Below are 13,714 nucleotides of genomic sequence, written 5' to 3'. Positions count from 1 at the left end.
TCAGTTCACACTTTGAGGTCCTCTCCTACTCTAATCTACTCTAACATGACAAAGACAAATAAAATGTAAAAACAGAACACTAGAAATATATAGCCATGCTCCGAAGAAAATAAGCACCTGCATGGACCATAATTTATCAGAAATACAAGCTTCTGAGTGGTAAGTAGAGCTGATGGGTTCAAAAGCACCCCATGAGAGATGGGGAACCAAAACCAGCATCATTGCAGAACAGCCCAATTCCAAACACCAGCGATGAGATGGCTGTTTTCAGGTCCCGAATACAAGGTGAGCATCTTCCACCCCCACAGGTATGTGGCTTTTTTAGGTCCAGGTGGCACTTAGTCCTAGCATTAGCTTTACAGGATTTTTTAATGAGTAAGGAAGTCCCACCTTAATCTTCAGTTGTCTACAGTAATCCTGGATGGTTCCCACCCTTACATTAAGTTTTAAATCAACAATGAGTAGATAAATTCATCCCAGATGAAATGACAAACATAGAGTTGTCTGAAAATGAGTTTTAAAGGGCGATTTTAGGATCTATAAAGAGATAAATGAATGAATAGCATTCATAGAAAACTAAAAAGTTATGAAACAAAATACGGAGAAATGAAATAAGAACAGAGGAACGTGAAAAAGAATTGACAATAAAACTTAGAATTGAAAAATATATTCCTTCATGTAAAAAGGACTCTTGTATACTGAACAAACGAAAAGTAGCAAGTTGAGAGACAGTACCAGGAAGAAAGATAAACATAAATAAAAAGAGCAGTTCAGAACCCAGATAATGCAGAGAGGTTCCAGCGTATGTCTAATTGTAGTCTGGAGTAAGAAGATAGTGAAAATGAGGGAGCGCGATAGTGGAAGAAATGTTGGCTGAGGATTTTTCTTCACGCTGAAAGAATGCACCAAATACTGCGTGGGATGGCTGACAATAAAGTATTGCTAGACACATCGTTATGAAACTGCAGAAAGCCAAGGCTAAAGAGAAACAGAAATTAAAGCTATGTGAGAGGCAAGGTAGCTTCCCTGTTACACAATGACGTCCACCAACAGTGGACCTCTCATCAATAGTATCAGAAACCAAAAGGGTTCTAATAGACTAACTTCATCCATGTGCTGAAGGAAAAAAAACCCATCAGTTCAGAATTCCTCACGTTGCTAGCCTGTCACTCACAAGTGAGCGCGAAGTCAGGGCTTTTTTAGATTTACAAACACTAAGGGATTTTTTCCATTCACAGATCCTCTCTGAAAAGACTACCAAAGGATTTACTTCAGCAAGAAGTAAAGTGAACCCAAAGGGATGAAATGGGTGCAAAGACAGAACGCCCAACGTAGGGGAGGTATATTGGTAGATTAACTGTGGAATGTAACTTTGGGCCAGAAGTTACCTGAAGATGCATAAGACAAAGAGGAAACATTGAAACATGGGCAAAACAAAGACATAATTCACCTGCATTCATAAGGAAGAACCTGATCTGCTCTAGGTTCTCTTTGTTCAGCCATTCAGCAGAGGAGGGATGAGTGACCTGCATCTATGGATTGATTTATAGTCATCTTATTTCAAGAAAGCTAACCTGCAGCTAGCTATTCCTGGTCCATTCTTCATTTTCAGATCCAGGAACTTCCTAAGGGAGTCGTTGGCAGGCTTTTGATCGAACCTTTGGCACTAGTCCCAGGGAGAGCGTTCCATGTTCAAATGAATCATGGGATGTGGGTTTTTTAAGCAATCTAGTCCCTCAAGGCTTCCAGACAAACACAGTAAAGACGTTCAGAAAAACTCAAATTCAGAGGAAAAAGAAACATGGGAATTATGAAAAAAATCTGCAGCACTAAAGAATATGTAAGATCCCAAATGAACATTTTCCATCTCAAGCAGGTTAACTTAAAGATAAAGCTGCCTTACATTTCCAATGAGATAAAGGAATTCATTGTGTCACTCAATGAACAGGTCAGCATTAAAAGAGAATGCAAGATGGTCATGGGGTTTTGAAAATTAATTTGGGGAACGTACAGAGGGATAGTGGATGGGGGGAGGGGGGTTCACACAGTGTGAGGGATATAAATGATAAACGTCTAAGTTTTGCTTTGTCTTGTGCACCTGAAACTAATAAACTAATAAAATAAAATAAAATAAATTAAAAAATAAAAGAGAATGCAACAAAATTATACCTATAATAGCTTCATTAAAAGCAATAAAAGCGGAATAAAAACTACATAGAACCTATTTATCCAAATAGATGGTAATGTCAAGAATGATATACCAAATGCAGAATAAGCCAATATAAAATATTTTAAATGATGCAAAAGAAGATTGTAGTTTGAAGAACAGAATGCTGACCTGACAGCCAAACTGTGACTAAAACATTCCCGATAAAGAAAGAACAACTGGTTAAGAGCTAATGATCAAAGTTCTAGAATTTGGGAGGAAAAAACCCGACATTGGAAATCAAGAGGACTTACCTTATCCCAGATAAGATCAATAAAAAGGAAATAATATTAATACATATTCTGGCATATTCTTAGTGTACCTATTCTTATTAAAGGGGAAAATACTCTTACAATCTGACAATCAGTTGGAGAGGGAGGCAAGAGTCATGTTCAAAGGGGTTAATACCAAGTTTGCCTCATACACCTTGTTTGAAATAATGTTGAAAGAGAAAGAAGAAACATCCACAGTCCATTAAAATGTAGACAGGACACACAAGGATCTCATTTCTAGCCACTGGTTGTTCATATATAAGGAAACCAGAAAGATATTCTAAGATTTGCAGAGACTCAAAAACATGAATGAGTTCAGTGCTATTTCTGCAGATCTTCAAGAGTATTCAAATCTTCGTAGTCAGAATTAGTGAAAGAACCACTAATTGAGGTGTTATGATTGACAATAAATAGTGATTGTTATTGATATTAAGTTATGGAGATAGGCGTAAAAATCTCCATTAGGTTTTTACCAGTAACAGGGAAACAGTGTTATTGGTGTCTGAATAATTGATACAGATATTGCAACAAAAGGAAAAACCATTTTGTAAGAATAAAAAGAGGAAGTCTTCTATTGTGGCAGGCAGCTTCTAAGAGGGCTCCTGTAGATGTGACATCTCCTACCCTGCTATGCGAGTTTTACATAGTGACACTCTTCTAACCACGTACAGCAGAAGTGATGGGATGTCACCTCCGAGATTAGGGCACAAAAAGATTCTGGCTTCCACCTTGCTCACCATCCTTGTTGTCTCTTGCTTTCTCCTTTGCTTGCTCTGAAGGAAGTACTGCCATGTTGTGAGCTGCCCTGTGGAAAGACCCATGTGGCAAGAAACTGATAACTCTGGCAAACCGCCAGCCAGGATCTGACACCTGCCAACAGCCTCATGAGTGAGCTTGGAAGCAAATTCTCCCCCAGTTAAGCCTTGCGATGACTGCAACCCAGCCTACATCTTGACTGCAGTCTTATTAGAGACCCTGAGCCAGAGCCCAGCTAGGCCACGGCTTGCAAGGTGAGAAATGTTTTTTGTGTGAAGCCACTCAATTTTAGGACAATTTTGTTACATGGAAATATATAATTAATATACCTATTGTCTGATTATATTTTAGATTTTAGAAGAATGGGAAAAGAAAGAGAATGAAGAGGGGAGCTCGGAAGAGCATAGTATTTCTTTTTTCCATGAAAGGGAGCAAAAAAATACCAGTTTTGACTTAAGTGCAGAACAAAAATATTTATAAAATGTTTTAAGAAACTATTACTAGGATTAACTACAGGGTGATTGGCTTCAAAACATCCAAAAGTCAGTATAACATATTTCCTATGTCTGCATGAAAATAGAAAAGAAACACTGAGAAAGCATGTAATGAAATCTCTCAAGTCAGAGCAAGTGTAGCAATTACATCAGGCACCCTTTTAGAGAACAGGGAACCTCAGGTTGGTTTAAAACAAGAAGCCAACAATCTTTACTTATTTGGGAAACAAATATCTATTGAGCACCTATTGGGATACCTGCTGGTGAACAATGTTGAGGCTTGAATACAAAGAAGGAATTACAGCCCTGGATAGCAAGTGCAACAAATAAGGGAAGTGCAGGAGATCAGAAAAGTTGGTCAATGTAACTTTTTCTACCTTAGTATTTTTAACCCCTTTTGTTTTGAGGTATCCACATGTCAGCACCACCATCCAAGCAGCCTTCCAGTATTCCCAAACCCTAACCCTAAAACACACACACACACACACACACACACACACACACACACACACAGACAACTGCAGTGAAAATGTTTAATGCACTGTTAGTAGGTTGTGACAGATTAGAGTATGCACTAAAAAAGAATTAGAGAATATGAACAATATAATCTAAAGGTGGAATGAGTACATTTTATTTTATAAGCATAAACACAAATTATTTTTATATAAGACCCTCTCAATAAATTCAAACAAGTACAAGTTATATTAGCTATAATCTCTAATAGTGTACTAACGTGAGAAATCATGTAGTTGAAGACCAAAAAAGTCATTAATAAATGGGAAAGCATTAGATAACATCTGGCGCAAAGCAAAATAATCGTACAATGAGATGATTTAGAAAATGTTTATGGAAATATTACATAAGAAAACAGAAAACATGGCTAATGATGTACTCAGAATTGAAGTTATAGCACGAAGTGATTTAAAAAAAAGAATTTAGTATTCAACTTAAATGTCTAGAAATAGAACTCAAAAGAAATCCTAAGGAAAATAAGAGTAAGGAAATAATAAAGGTAAAAGAAGCCGACTCGTTAAAGGAACAAATAAAATAGACAATAGAGTGGCAAATCTAATTAAGAGAAAAAATAAAGCAAAATTAGAATTGAGAAAATTGACATAATCGTAGCTATATTTTTAAATTATACAACTGCACACAATTACGTGTTACTGAATAAAATGGTAATTAGATAGACATTTCTCCCTAAAAATAAATCAAATGGAAAGTAGAAGAAACAGAAAAACTTGGAAAGGGTAATAGAAGACAAAAAAATTTTTAAATTATAAAAATAAAACCTCTACTCCTACCAGGGATTAGAAAAAAGTGAACATAGAGGTGAAAGCTGTCAAATCTTAGAGGAACAGATCATTTCCTTGTTAGAAAATCTTTTCCATAGCATTGCGGAAAATGGGAAGCTACCCATTATTTTACAAAATAAACATGCCATGGACTCTCAACTTCTTTGACTTACGTACACACAACTACAGGCTAAGTTCCCTTATAAATATAGATACGAAAACCTCAAATAAAATGTGATTCCATAGGACACTGAGTACAATTCTTTCCTTCAAGAGTTTCCAGAAAAAAATTTTTTTATTATAAAAATAAAACCTCTACTCCTACCAGGGATTAGAAAAAAGTGAACACAGAGGTGAAAGCTGTCAAATCTTAGAGGAACAGATCATTTCCTTGTTAGAAAATCTTTTCCATAGCATTGCGGAAAATGGGAAGCCACCCATTATTTTACAAAATAAACATGCCCATGGACTCTCAACTTCTTTGACTTACGTACACACAACTATAGGCCAAGTTCCCTTATAAACATAGATACGAAAACCTCAAATGGAATGCGATTCCATAGGGCACTGAGTACAATTCTTTCCTTCAACGATCCTTACTGAACACCTATTACTGGGCACAGATGATACACCAAACACTGTGCAAACTCTGAGAGATGCTAAATTAGGAGAGATGGCCCTTGCTGTCAAGGAGCTCAGAGTCTAAGTGGGAAGGGACACATAAAAGAACAATTAAAATGTGGTAAATTCAATGAAATATTCTCAGAGTACAGCAAGGAGTGGGGACATCAGGCCCAGCACGAAAAAAGAAAACAGGGCTCTCAGCAAAGACTTCTTGGAGGACAGTGTATTGGAACGAAATATAAAGGAAGAGTAGGGATTAGCCAAGAGGGAGGTGTAGGAAGCAGAGTCCCACGTCAGTGGGCGAGGCTGTCTGAGGAGCCGGGCGTGGAGGCCTGGAGGCAGCCATGCTATGCACCTCGGTGGTCTACAGACCTTGGACTACACATATTGTTGTTCATGTTGCATCCATAGGGTCTAAAGCAAATGGGGCGACGTGTGACGTGTAACAGAAAGCAGGTGGGTGAGGACAGAACCTGAGGAACACGAAAAGGGCAGCTGGAGGAAGAGCAGTCCATGAACGACATGCAATATGTCTGGTGAGAGAGGAATGTGGAGAACCAGGAGAAGAGATGTCGTGGAAATGGGTCCACAGGGACGAACACAGGAGAGACGGGTAGTGCCAACAACTGAAGAGTGCCCATTAGATCAGAAACCAAGCAATTGAGACCACAAGTGTAGACAACTTTGAAAAGCTTGAACAAGAAGAGAATGAGTGGAGAAGGTGGGAGATGAAGGGAACGTGCTGGTTTGTGTGTTCAGGGTTGTTTCAGGTATGTTTGTTGCAGACCAAACCACTCTAACACTTAGGACTTAGCACAAGCACTTATTTCTCAGGACTCTATCAATTAACGGATTAGTTCTACTACTCTCTCCATTGTTCACTCTCGGGGCTACAGTCTGCTTGTGGGTCATGCAGCTGGGCCAGTTGGGACACTAGGCTTCTCTCTCCATGTGGTCGCAGAACCTCTCCCCCAAGTGGTCTCTCATGGTCCAGGGCCTCTGCCATGGCCATTCTCTCCTGCAGGACAGTCGGGATTTCCTCATGACATGCTAGCTGGGCTCCAAACAGGAGTGATCCAAGAGAGAGAGCCTCAGCATGCAAGCACTTCCCAAGCCTCTACGTGCATCACATCTGCTAATGACGTTTTAGCCAAAGCAGATTACATGGTCAAGCCTAGAGTTCACGTGGGAGGGGACTGCACAGCAGTGTGACTCCTGGAAGAACCAGGAGGAAGAATCTATCAATGGAAGAGCCCACAATAAGCAGAGAGAGTTAAAAATGTTTATAGTCTCAGCCCAAAAGAACTAGATCAAAGGGAGACTTTGAAGATACCATAAAGAGAGATTGTTACTAACAGGGTCCCAGAGGATATTCTCGGTGGGGGCAGGGGAAGAATACCATCCTCTCCGGCTGGAGGAAGAGAGATTAAAAATGAATGTGCATGTATTTTGGTTAAATCACTGAGGGAGATAAAAGGGGGAGGTGTCCATGGAAATGTGTCACTGGGGGAGAGACTTGGCATTTGTGGTCACACCAACTCCCTCATCGTTTTGCTTCTCCATCAACACTCCGTCGGTGTGTTGAAGCTGAGGAGGCTGATGATAGTATCGATCCAGGTTAAGAATCTGCTCATTGGATGCTGCAGAGGGATCAGGGTGCCGGGGAATTATGCATTACTGGGGAGAGTAACTGGAACAATAGAAATGGGTTCTGACTCCATAGGTAAGAAACAGAGGCCAGGAGGGGACTGCTAGAGGAACAAGAGAAGTCAGGAAACCAGAGGTCTCTATAGGTTCAAAATACACTGACGTGTGATTAAAGATGTGAGAAAGAGAAGTGGAAACTCGAGGAGGTCCAAGCATTGTAGGGCGAGATTACAAAATGGGCAGACCACATGGATATTGAAACCCAGAAATTATGAAGGTCCAGGTGAGGTGGAAAGTTCTAAGTCAATCGCCACTGTCAGCAGTGAATGAAGAGAAATGACCAGGAAGTAACAGTCCTGCTGAGGGACAGACACTGGGTCTGTTGTGTCCTTGGGCACCAGTACAGTGTCCGGCGCCTAGAAGGCACTCGATATTAATAATCATTTGTGGAGTAAACAAATGACTTGAATCTCTCTTACTTTACAGATGAGAAAACTGAGGCTCCAAAAGGTGAACTGTATTACTCAAAGCTATACAGTCAGTGTTCAGCTTAGCCAAGCTTCCTACCTCCTTACAAAACCACACTGAACGTAGATTTCTTTCCCAACCTTCCCGGAGGCGACTCATGATTTTACTATTTTATTATCTCAAAATGATTTAACTGGTATTTGTCATTCCTTGGGTGCTGGAATGGAATATCCCAAAGTTAAATTAATAAAAGGAGTGGTTGAGAATCTTCTTTGCAGCCTAGAGGGGTTTATTCACTCATTGGAAATGTATCACATATATTTTCGAGGCATATCCACAGAAGCTGGTCCTGTAACCATACCCTCACCACTCTGCCAACATTTCATTGTTCTCTCCTCTCCTGGTGCTGTGATCTCATCTTTTCTGTTAAGGCTCAGAGAATCAGGAAGACAGACAGACAGACAGACAGACACACACACACACACACACACACACACACACACACCTATAGCTCTCTACCCATAGTCACCATAGATTTTTCAACAGACTCTACAGGATTAAAGAAATTAATTAGCCTTCAGCTAAGTAGGTCTGAGGCTGTTAAAGCCTTCCTGACTATTATCCTGAAAGAAAAATGAAAACGTCTCCCCTAAAGGCTATTGTCCGCTATGGAATCCAACTTAAGAAGGAGGGTGGTGACATGCTCCTCTTTCCCACTGGACCAAAATTTCAAAGCTTCAAATGTGTGGTAAATCTAACCAAAGATAAAGATTTGCAGGTGTTTTTTGCATAAAAGCAAGAAGGGCAGATGTATCTGAAACGTGCTTCTAACCAAATGGGACATCTGCAATCCATTAGGGGTGTCCTGAAGAGAGAAAGTGAGAGGGGAGGTTCAGGCAGAAAGCCTGCTCTGCAGAAATGCAAGTGTGAGGATGTGTGCGGACCCTTCTGTCAGGATCTGAGGACACTGAGGTTCTAAGAAAGATTACCTTTCCAGAGGTAAACTTACATCTCTGCCAAATAACCCAGTTCCTTTTTTTTCTTTCCTTCGGTCAAGTTATCTTTGAAATGTCAGTGCCTTCTCTTTACTCAAGTACACCTACATGTTTTACTATTTAAGACTTGGCAGCCACCTCAGATAAAGAGAACATTCTCCTCTTTGAATGTACGGACCTTGCTTTCCCAACACTCATGGAGAGCCATCCGCGTCCTGACTCTGCCTCTCACACTCCCACAGAACAAAGCGAAATTGTCACCATGGGCATGACTCGTAGGTTACTCACCGGCTGTTAAGCACCCTGTTTCAGACTCCCAAGAAAACCACTAACTTTTATGAACGCATGTGTAGCAAAGGCTTTTGCAAAATACCCAGGGCTGTGAAAATGATTCGGAGGTGAGTGATCCTAGAGTGGACATTAAGAAGGTCACTGGATTTTTTTTTATAGGATGTATGCCCCGGGCTTGCTTTTGGCCTGCCTTTGGCAGTCTTAGTTTGAACTTCAGTAACTGGGCCCAAATTAAGCATAACATGTAACCAGGGTGCTTCCTTAAATGAGTTCCTTCAACAAGCAAACCAGGGCTGTTTCCTGTATAAAATCTCTTACCTGCTTACTGGCCTTTTGATAAACCATTAGTGCTAGGGCATTTTGTTAATTACTGAAGTCCTGGTGACAGACAAACCTGGCCTGTTAAAACTTGTGTTGTAATTTGAGGATGAAAAGCCACACCTCTGGGAAACGTTGGTATCAAAACTGATTCGGTGTTGGAGACAGGGTGTTAGAAGCCACAGTTTGACAAAGTGGATTTCCAAGTGCAGTTAGCAATCACATTATTAGAAGTCTTCAATTATGCCATTTACAAGAAGGTACTTTTAAGAAGCTACAAATCTTTTCATTTATACATCTATAGGTAAGTCCCTATTTACTGTGTACAGAAGAGCACTGCGCTAAATACAGTAAAAATCAACAGTCCTTTCCTTCCAAAATCTCAAAAGCCAATGAAGAAATGTCTTCAAAAATTAAAGTAGGTAGTCAGTGCATTACTGGAAAATATTTTACTTAAGATCAAGGAGAAAATCATGACTACAGCATCAACGTGCTTTAATTCAAAGAATCTCCTCACTCCACCCAGGGTTTGTGGATTGAGGGCCTATGTTAGGAGTTTCTCTCCTAATCCTCTATCCCTAATGTCACCTAACAGTGAACGAATGAACACAGACTGTTATGACTGAGGACACGTGGTATTTCGTTTTTCCTTCAACCCAAAATAATTTCCAGTCAAACTGAATGTAAGTTTCTATTATCAGTTGGCGTGCTTTCTATTGAAAATAAGTGGGCGAGGGGGGGGGGGGAATCTCAAATTGGTTTAAATGATAAAAGTGATTTAATTGTTCACAAATCTAAAAATGCCAAAGACTTCAGGCGTGATTTTCAGAGCTTCAGCTGAATTTCCCTACAATTTTCTCCACTCTACTCACCCTTGTGTATCATTTCTGTATCATTTCCTTCATTATTCACAAGATGGTTGCCAGCGATAACAGGGATTACATGTTTCCTTCTTCACAACTATGAGAAAAGAACTTGACTTTTCATAACCATTGTTTTAAGAAGTGAAAAATGTCAAACTATCAAACAAAAGTCCTGATCTTTGAGCTGATTGGACCACCCTGGAAGCAACCAATCCCTGCAGCCAGGAAAATACCTTGGTGCCAATTGGTTTAAGCATGAGTTACCCGAACCAATCACCTCAGGGGTTGGGGTTGGGTACCCAGAGGACATGGCTGCTACGTGCTAGGGAAGGACTCAAATGGAACTTGCAGAGGCAGTTACAGCATAGCGTCTGCTACAATCCTTCTTGATGCATAGACTCTGGATTACTAAGTAACTTTTATTCAGTATCAGATAAGCTTTGCAAAGAGGAATCTATTTCCTCTAAATTTGCTAAGTGAGACATTTAAAGATGGTTTTACTTTTTCAAAAACATAACAAAATGGGTAACTTTAAATTTGTTTTTTCATAGCCCTTTCCCTTAAGAATACACTGAACCCCCCCACCAAGAAATGCTTTTAAAGTTTGATATCAGTTACTGAGAATGATTTAAAATCCATCCTATATCCTATTTTCCCTAACATTTTCCTCCGAATTTCCAAAACCAATCTGATCTCATTTGGAATTTTCGGTTATAATAACCCAAACATTTTCTCCTTCAACTTGGATAATGGATCATTACATTTGCAGAAGACACCATGTTCCAAGGTATAATGAACCTTAAAAGTTTTCTTCAGATGCATGTTTACCAGCCTCCCAAAGCTTATCCAAGTAGTGCCTGTCCTGTCCTCATAAAACCCACCCAAATTTATCAACCCAATATGCAAAGTGCCAGTCTGGGAGATTTTCAACAACTAAATATTTCTTCAGCACTGTAATTAGAAATATAGCTCCTGAGTTCAGAAATGTAATTGTAGTGCTAAATATAGTGGCCAAGGAGGAATCTACGTGTAATATTTTCCTCCCACTGCCTTGATGATGAGAGATTGAGCTGTAAGGAAGACAGGCTTCAGCCTACTTTGAACAACCACTGTCATTGATTGTTTAAAGGCCATAGAGGGCAGGCTAAAGGAGAAGCTAACTTCACACAAAACAATGGTATCCAAACTTGCAATGTTTTCTCCAAGCAAACATCTGAAAGAGCCATCCTAAGCTTTCAACCTGGGCCTGTCAAAAATGAGTATCCTTTCCTGGTTGCAGAGGTTGCATCACTGGCAGATGCATTCAGGGAAGGAGTTTAGAATCAGGCCTGATTTATTTTCAGTTTGGAATTTACAGTTGTATTAATCACTCTTCGTCACTGACGTCCCCTCCTTGATTTTGGCAATCGTGGCTGCCAAAACCCAAAAGGCAAGGAGGGCACAGTGCATTCTCAGTGGAGCAGGATCTACAGGCATTTTGGTGTCTTGAACCCCTAGCCTCGTATGAGAGGAGGAGAAACAGAAACAATTTTCTGCCACCAAAACTATGTGCCACCTTTGGAACGGCCTCATCTCCTCTATCTCTATAGAGAGCAGCCCTGGGGCTGCAAGGGAAGAAGTTGCGACACCTGGGCCAGGCCTGTGGCAGGCCGGCTGCCCCCCAGCAGGCAGCTGTGTGTGTGGGGGGAGGCAGCTTGGCCCAAATGCTGCTTAGTCAGGCTCCAATGCCTCGTCAAGCTGCAGATGTGCCCAGACCTGCCGCCACCAGGTGTCTGTGTCTGGGCCGGGAGGTGACAGAGCAAATGTGACTCTTGCTTCCTGGTGTTTCCCGACAGTGTCCTCAGAGGAATGTGGAGGACTCAGGGCACCTGAGAAGGCTTCTGACAGACCCACCGCTCTCTGCCCACCCTGACATGGCAAAAGCCCTGCCCCTTTGGCCCTCACACAGTCTTCCTGCCAACAGCCCCAGGGCTGGCTCCTCCTCCAGGCTTCTGACGGCTCAGGTGGGAGGGAACTACCCACCTGTCCTGCTGGAATATGCTGTTCCTTCCCATCATCAGTGCCCAAACCTCCATCGCTAAAGGTGTGCTTTTTTTCTTTTTCATACAATGATTCCATGATTTAAAATACTTTTTTTTTTAATTAAAACAATTTTTTTTCAAGTTCATTTGTCCCCACTGGGGAAAAATTTCTCGTGAGAATTAGTTTCGCAAGGAAAAGACTTTTCTGTATTTAACAGAATTATTAAGTTGAGGGAGTCTTATCAGGGTATAAATACTGGAAAATTTACCCAGCCCATTACTGGACTCTGAGTCCAACACAAAACGGTTGTTACTGATCTCTTTGTGGCTTTCGAGAATTCCATTTAAAGCTCAGGAGGGCTGTGAACCGTTCTCCATCAGGAGTGATATTCACTCTGCAAATATTTATTGCATACCTACTATGTGCTACAAGCCCAGGCCTCAAGAAGACATCACTATATATATTGCAGAGGGTGCAAATGAATAGCACGTTGGCCAGATATAGCCCACAAACATATTTTATTCAACTCACAGCATATTGATCAAAAATTTGAACTAGCTACCAACTTTTAAGTATCAGAATATTTCCAGCTTCTCTTGAAAACTCAGGAATTTCAGCAAAACGGAGCCCACATTCCGGCTAATGACAAGCAGAGTAACAAATGACCACTTTAGACAGGCACTGGCTCTGGGTTCACACTGCCCCCAACTGCCCAGACCCTGGGTATACGCTGGTGGTTCTGCTGGTGGCACTCCTGTCCCAAAAGGCCTCACTCAGGGACAGGCAACCCAAGGAAGTCTCTCATCTCAGAAGGGTTGCTTCTTGCTTCCAGAACAAGTCACAGGGACTTTCTTATTTTGTGTCTTCTCAACTTTTCCCGTTTAATAAAGATTTTTTTTAATCGTTGGAATTGTAAAGTTAGAGAAGACATTCTGTTTCTAGTGCTTGTTAAGATGAGGAACTTGACACAAAAGGAACATGGCAAGGCTGTGGCCCTCAGGGATGTCCCCATTGGCCAGATGAAGAAACTGAGGACTAAATAAGAGAAAAGCCTGGATCCCATTACTAACCAGTAGAACAGAAGTGTGTTCTGGATGGTCTTTAGCCAGCTGGTGCCTCATTCTTCACTATACACAGGGGTGGTTTCTCTGTCCCAGGTTCTGCTTACGTGTTTTCAAGGAGTGGCACAGAAGCCCATTAGATTTGGGAATAAACGAGAGGACTGACTTCAGAAGTCACGTGGTAATAGCAGGTACCTGATTTTAAATGAAACTGCTGAAGATTAATTAGTCATTTTCATGGAGCCATACTGATTCCCTACATGTGAGTCAAAATTGTCATATTTGAAGAAATGTGTCTATTGATCCCAGTGGAGTGTGTTGGGTGAGGTGGCCTGTTTCCACGTTTTCAAATTAAGTATTGCCAAAATTTTCCTTGTACCTGTAAGCAGAAATAGTTAAACA

This window comes from Rhinolophus sinicus, linkage group LG13 (genome assembly GCF_036562045.2).
Source record: "Rhinolophus sinicus isolate RSC01 linkage group LG13, ASM3656204v1, whole genome shotgun sequence".
Lineage (NCBI taxonomy): Eukaryota > Metazoa > Chordata > Mammalia > Chiroptera > Rhinolophidae > Rhinolophus > Rhinolophus sinicus.
The sequence above is the reverse complement of the archived record's forward strand: the minus strand, read 5'-3'. Positions refer to the sequence as shown.